Here is an 8,111-nt window from a genome sequence, read left to right as displayed (position 1 = left end):
GAAGTTATTTCATGGAACCATGTTCAGGTGCAGCATTGAGAGGTAGTTCAATCAAAATTAAAGTAAAATTTACCTCTGCCATGGCATTAAGGTGACATACCCTCTTTTGTGACTCTCTTTTAAGCAAATTTTCTGGACGTCTTTTCTTATATGGTTGCGATTTCGGGTTTTTTTAATCATGTTTCGGCCAAAAAATTTCAATTGAGATATTATCCAGCTGTCATGGAATAGTAAATATCTTGGCAGGGAAAAGTCGTCTTTAAATACTTGGTACCCGGCCATTCAATGAAATTAGAATAGGGTTAGTAAAGATCGTAAGTAATGGTTGAAACATGATATTCTGCGACACCTATTTACCTGGATACTTTGTAGTGATATTGTTTATGACTCCCACAAATCACTCCTGATTATATGCCTACTGCCTCTGAAAAAACTTAATTGGTCCCTGGTTGGATCTTGATCCGCAATCCCCGATTTTGCATTGACCGTAAGGTATTACTGCGGTATTGCGTATGCTTGTTTGTTGACATCTGACTTGTGTGAGTTGATCATTGGCGCAGAAATAATGTCCTCGCACATCTCTGCAAAAAGGAAAATGTAAGTTTTTTATCAGCACGGTTGATTAATTATTTTACAGCTCTATGAGGTTTCCCAATTATACATAACGGTATTTTGTCCTTCACTATTTTCATATGATTAATGGCCTTGATCCACTATTTTCATAAGATTAATGACTTCGGATCATAAGGACCTAGAGCGTGATCTTCGACCTCATCCGATGAACCTTTATTTTGACTCAAATACTTTAAGTAGAATTGTAATTCGCGTTTGCGACATTAAGGAGAGTCGACAGAATGTTAATCACAATTCAAGCATGTTTCAGGAACCGTATGATAGACGACAAAGGACGACTGTCCATGCGGGCTGCTCTTCAAGTTAAACGGTCTCTCACGAAATATGGACGCACCTCTAGAAGCGTAACGAACACGGAGAAAGCTTGGAGGACTCTTCAGCATTGAGTCCTTTTAGTTACGCCTCGAAAATGTGATGTTAAGGTTGAGGAAAGGTTCTGCTACTCATTAATCAGGTCACATATTGAATATTCGACAGTGCATGAAATCCATCTGAAAAAAGAGGTAATGTCAGAGTTCAGGGAGAGCGGCTTGATCGATTTTTTTTTAGATAGAAAGGCTCTGGTTTTCATTTGAATATTTAGGAAGCTCTGCGAGGAGGATATAAAGAGTACAAGGCTGGCGAAAAATATCAATTTATATTCAGATGTTACAGAAAAGTTTGGTTACAAAACCCAAAGAAGGAACAAAAAGATCGGAGAATCGTCACTGTGGAATAATAATTGCAGCGAAAATTAGAATTAAACGCAAAAAATTGGTACCAGATGAAAAATCCTCATCTAAATTCACTTTCAGCTCACGAAGTTGGCGTGGTTCCAAGAATATAAAACAACGCAGACCGAGAAGAAGAAACTCTTGAAATCTTCATTAGAAAAGCATTCAGCTTTTGCATTCTATGCAGCATTAAGAAAATGTCATACAGATTATGTTTCATGCTCAAAAGGATTGAATTGATGAGGTGGATAGTACACTGGCTTCTCTTGCCCGAATCTAAGTATTGTATTCCGGGAGGGGTAGTATATTTAAGTATCATTGCGATCCCTACGAGTATTTTTCGCACGGAAATCGTACGAAATATTCCTTTGTGATGTTGCCTCTGCAATAAGGGTGGGAAGCTTAACTGATTCTGGCTCTAGGTAAACATTAACATGGATATGAGCAGTTTATTGAAAATATTTCTGATTGAACTTTTCAACGCTTTTAATATTTGTTAAATATACGTTGTTTTTTATCGTTATTATTTTTATGTATATTATATGTATTATTTATATACGCTGTTATCGTCTGTATTTTTTCGGATCACGGGTTGTATCTCGTTACGTTCGTTTCTCCAAGCAGTGAAATCACTTCAGTTTCTAGAATTCTTCCCTCTTTTTGAGAATAAATAATGTAATGAGTAGATGAGGGGGTATGGAGCCATTAACATATTCAGAAGCGTCCACTTGTAATTTATGAGCTCTTTCTACGTTCAACATACCTCCAAATATCATTACGGACAACTAAACTCAACTTGAAACAATGCCACGGACGTCACATCTAAACCGCGGATTTATGAGTAGTAATAAGTTTAAGAGTAGTGGTAGTGGGTTGATGAGGTCATTGATACCTTGAGTAATTATTATTATTATTAGGTAATCTATCGCTTAAGCTAGGTTTTGGATGGGCATATACTAAATAATGATACATTTCTTTGCCTTTCCTAGCGAAACAACATGACATCCAACACTACAATAAATCCTTCAAAGCCGCATAATTCCTTCCACCCATCATTCCGACGTTGAAGAATATTGGATTAAATGTTTTAGTGTATTTTGGTGCGGTCCTATATATTTTCCTCGAATCAGCAGTAATTATTATGCTAAGTTTATGATTTCTTAGTTCTTTCGTCATTCTTCTTGCCTATTAATTGTCACTGACCAGTACCATTTTAAATTATTTATTTGTTTGATATTCCTTTTTTTTTAACTGAATCCTCTTTCCCCTTTTATTCTACCAAACTTAAGTCTTCTAAAGACAGTACCTTTAGTATTTACACAAAACACTTGATATGAGCGTAAAGGAAAGACAACCACCTCAAAAGGCATTTATATTGACTACCCTATTCAAACATCTATTATTATTATTTCTCTCTTTAAATAAGGATCCTCAAATGTTTCATCTTTAAGAACAAGCGGTGGTCCAGACTATTTAATACACCACCAGGGGCGGATCAAGTCTCGCCTTTCGGGTGGTGGGGAGATCCTTTCATCGAGAGGTGTGCGCCGATGTCGATTTCATCGGCGCCGCCGGCACACACGCCGATTGCCTTGGTGCCGACGGCGGCGTGAGGTAGGCATAAATATATATTTTTTTAACCTATCATAAACTCGTCAAAAATGTCGGAATTGTGCAGTTTATGAAATAAATTTAAAATTAAAAATAACTTATTCCAATTGTTACTTTTTATTCAAGTTATTCTACCAAATAGGGGCACGCTTTTGACCGTCCCAAACTACTAATTACTTCTCCACATGACCAGAATTTTCCCTGCTGGCCTTGCATTCTTTCCTTCTTCAAGTCTTCGTAACTTCTTCCAGCCTTCAAACTGTCTGAAGAGCCTACTCTCTTCCTCTACCCGCTTACCTTATATTCACAATGACTCTACTTAAAGAACTGAAAATTTCTGCCTACATTTCAAAATTTTCGGTCTAATATGTGAAGGTGTGTAATATGGCGTGCCAGGACACTAATGGCGTTAGATTTAGGCAAGCCTAAGAACGTTTTCATACCTATCACTTTTGGCGTGAGAATGAGAGCATATATTGATGGCATTGTTTTTATTGGTAAGCTAGCGTTTAAAGTAGGTTTTACATAGACTCAAACACAACCTGACGTGTAACATTACCATAAACCCCCGTTTAATTCCTCATATTATTGATGGAGTACCATGTGAAGTACACTAAATATGATTTTTTCATATTAATGCGACGGCCGACATGTGAATGGTCTACAGTGTGACTGCTAGCAGTAACATAAACTTTTATAAATGAATTATGCTTTCAAAATGGAAATATTGAGTCACTTAAAAATTACATTGTATGCGGAATGTGTACTAGTAAATTAATAGGAAAATCTACTTAGCAACCTTGTATTGGCTTAGGGCAAACAAAATATAATTCTCTCTGACACCATGCAGTTGACAGATATATATAAAAAACCTAAATATTATGCCATAAAGACTGTTTCTTAACTCATTTAAATAATTCTTACATATGGACAATTATCATGGACAAAAACCAGATAATGCACTCTGGAATATCCTTACGATTTTACTTAGTCACGGAAACGATGCTACCAATTGTTCCGGAACTGAAGGACGTCATCTGCTTAATGCCATTCGCGCAAGAGGTTGAAAAATGCCCAAAACATTCAGTTTTTTCGATAACCGTCGTCTTCTGAATATTTCTTCCCAAATTCTATCAGTTAATGGTGCTTAGACGACCTTGAGCGGTGGACGTATAAGCACGAATGGTAGGAACTAAGGTAAGTCGAACACGTCAGTGAAGTTGCTATTAGGCTATAGTTGTTAAAGAATGCCTCTTTTTCTGAAACTGATGCTCTCTTATAGACATTGACTTTCGCAAGATAGAGACGCTGAGGGTCAAAGGTAGATGGAATTAGTTAGACCAGCAATAGGACTTCGACTGTCCAAAACCAACCCGCTGCCTCCTCCAGTTGGAGATGGCCAACGCAATGGCTCTTCACTTCCTTTTAGACGATTGCCCTAGCTCGAGTCTGGCAAATCGAAAAGTGAGGAAATTTTGAAAACCTCGAGAGAGAAAAAATCAAAATGTTAGAAAATGTGACATTGAATGTGACTGCTGAGTTGTCTCGAATAAAATCTGTATTGCATTTAGAAATGTAGAATAGCCCTTAGACTATTGCTAACCTGCAGGAAATATTCTCAACCCCGTATAATAGTATTTTTTATCCAAAGAGAGGTAAGCGGAGGATCCGGCCCCCTAAATTTTCCCCCTCCATGGACAGATAAACGCTGACTTTCATATGGTAGAAGAAATGACTGGATTGGAAGGTCATATCCCACATCTTCACATCCGAAAGATGAGGTTGAATCGCAAAGCGCTAAATAGTGAAGCATATCCATACACTTACGAATCCATACACGTACATGTATATAAATACTTCTTTATGTATTTAGTCGATTTGTACTACTATCCTCGATTCAGGGTTGCTAACCTTACAAGAAACCATCAATAAATATCTGCCTCGTCCTTTTAGTTTCTAGATCAAACGAAGAACATCAGTCGGGCAGCATTGGTTGTTAGAGCCTGCATATAAAAGCATATTCCACTGGAGGGAGTTGTGACGTGCAGTGACTAAGCAGTAGACCTAACAATAGTGTCGAGAGAGTTCTGAAATAAACATCGCCGCAGTCAATAGACTGACCTCCCTCATTTAATGAGGTACTTGACAACACATTTTTGATTGACTGGAGAATTGAAAGTTAATTTATTTTATTTATTTATATAAACCCTGCAAGCCACCGCCAGGGTGTGTGGCAGGGGGTGAATGCACACCAGAGCAATTCTACCCGAACATGACCCTACCGCAGTCGAACAATGTTATTATGATCCCCTATCGTCCGTGGGAAAAATAACATCTTAAATCTACCCGTTCTACCCTTAACCTTTCTAATTTTACGAGGATGATCTCTCCTACCGTAGTATGATGGGGGTAATAATATATTTTCAACATCAGTGATAAAGAGACCTCCTTCCAATTTATACAAGAGCTTCAATCTGTAATTTAACCTTCGCTCCGTGAGTGATTCCCAGCCTAGCAGCTCTAATATATTGGACACGCTACTAAGTTTATCCTAACAATGTTACACTCGTGAGTGAGATCTGCTGCCAAAAATCGGTAAAATGGGATAAATTTTGCGGTAGATAGTCCCCTTGTGCACCACCTTACTGCTGAATTTCATTTCGATCATCGCATCTCTCTCCCCTTCTCTATCCCTCTCTCGCTCCCATGTCACTGATTATCACTTCCTTCCGCCAGCCCACCAAGTGTGTCGGCTATCAGAAAAAGTCCCACATTAAAATAAGTCAGGTAATTGCTTTCTCAGATATCACAATGAAAGCTGTAAGTAACCTCCGCCGCGACCGTCGTCGCGAATTTCTAATCAAAGTAGTCCAAGTGGCCAGCAATCACCGGGAGCAAACTTTTTCCTCAAACCGGGTCTGCCAAGTAACCAAAAACGGGGATACTTTGACAGATTAGGTCACATTGAACGACAAAACCAAGGAGGTCAAGCAGCAATTTTTTATATAATTTATACATGGGAGACCGCTGGATCGTGAGTGGCAGCTGGGCTCGGTTCTAATCACGATGTCGTTTAGTGCGTATTTGTAAACCGCACCGATCCTGAAACATGGGCGTCGGTGGCTTGTTAAAATTTGCCGTCACCTGCGCGACATCCTGACCACAATGTTTAGCATGTGGGATGGAGAAAACTGTATTTACTAAGATTGTATGCGTAACGGTTTTGTTAAATGAAACTTATTCAGGTTTTGAGTACTTTTTAACAACTTATTGGAACCATATATAGAAATATATTATGAAATGCCTTTCGGTTGGGGGGACCTGGATCCATCACTGCACATCAAGCACATCAGTCGGTGACTTAAGTTGACGAGCCAAATTCTGTAAAGGGTGGAACGGAACCTTTGATTGGGTAGGTTTTATTGTTATCTATGAATTACATCATACTTTTATTCACGAATTTAAACTTAGGGAAAAAGCTGTCACCTACAAGACCACGAGAACAGGACGACTTTTCTGCCAAACTACGACATTATTTTTCCATTTTGGTACTTTTTTCCGTGCGGTGCAACGGAGTTGTTATACTTTTTATTTGCTTTTAGCAAATCGCTGTAATTATTCGCCGTTATCATCGTATGGCTGTTTGAAGAGGGATTGAAACCTGCTGCCATCGAAGTCTCATTTAGCGATAAGACGCCGTATCGAGGGACGTATCTCAGTAACTTCCTTCTCAAAGTAAAATTCGACCGACTGACATGTGACGCTAGGAACTTTTTCAGCATCATGCTCTGTAAACAAGGCTTTCAACACCCGCAGCTTGAACTCACTTAAATAAATCTGATGTGGCCAGCAAATTACTTTTCTCAAGCGGTTTTCCTTTTCATTTCTTAATTGTAAAATTACAAATTGGTGGTAACTTATTGGATTGATCAGGTCTATGAAAATTTTCTCTTTGCATTTTGCAATCCGAAAGCAAGGGACAACCTCGAAACCATCCCCTATTTGAATTTCTTCTCAAATACTTTTTAATAATAAAAAAATATCTTCCTTCGTCGGAATGGTTCATGCATTCTTCGAAGCTGACAATGGTGTTTATATCGTGACTTTCATTCAAAAGGGCCATGCGAAGGACGAAAGACCATATGAAAAGTTCACATTTGAAGGTTTTATCAATTTTTGGTGCGAGGTACGATAAATGGTGAACAGAGTAAGAAAACTCGATCCTTTATCCGAATAATGGTCACTGTCCCACCCTAATAACACAAACCTCCCCTTTCTCCTTTAGAAAAATGAAATGGCTTTTCAGGAACATTTGTATGCGGTAATAAAATTAGATATCTAATCCCCGGCTCTTTTTATTTTCATTTTATTGAGACAGCACCCCTTATGTATATTAAAAATGGTGGCTTGGGTGGGTTGATACTGGCCAAAATATAATCAATTCATCTACTTTTAATAAAGATGTTGCATATAACATTTCCTGTCGCTCACGTTTATATTTTTTCAATTATGTGCTTAAAACATCGTATACACGCGGTCACGCAGAAAAGCTTTATCCAGGAAATGGTCAAAACGTGTTCGGAGGCCACATAAACATATTTCCGTTGAAATAACGAATTCATATTTTTCGATAGTGTAATATTTCCCCGATAAAATGCAAGGAGAAAGTATAATGCTAGGTATAAGCTACGATTTTTTTCTGGATTTTGTTTTTTCTCAACATATGTTCTTCAGGGTCATAGGAGGAAAATGAGTGAATATTCTCGCTGTATACAACTCCTAAGGAAAATTTTGATGCGCGTGTGGCAGTGTTTCTGTAATCTCTCCGATTAAAGTTGAACTACAATTTTGAGTTGGTGAACTCGTTTAAAGTGCTGCAGTAATATCTAAATTACGTAATAACATTTTTACCTGGATAATTAGTTATTCCCTCCCCGGACTACAACCTTGACGTGGTGGAAGGGCTTGTGCGTTCCGATGACCCCTAGAGCTGTGCTGGCGGGAGTAATAATTATTGCTCCTGGTAGGGTCACCCATGCCAGATAGGTCGAAGGTTAGGAGCCAGACGAAAGGTAGTCCACGCAGCGTCTGTTCCTCAGTGAGGCGGCTGCAATGGCGTCTGACCCCAGTGGGGTGGCCAGTAAGTGATGGTGT

Source organism: Hetaerina americana, unplaced genomic scaffold (genome assembly GCF_022747635.1).
Source record: "Hetaerina americana unplaced genomic scaffold, ioHetAmer1.1.p SCAF_1, whole genome shotgun sequence".
Classification (NCBI taxonomy): Eukaryota; Metazoa; Arthropoda; class Insecta; order Odonata; family Calopterygidae; genus Hetaerina; species Hetaerina americana.
This window is presented reverse-complemented; position numbering follows the sequence as displayed.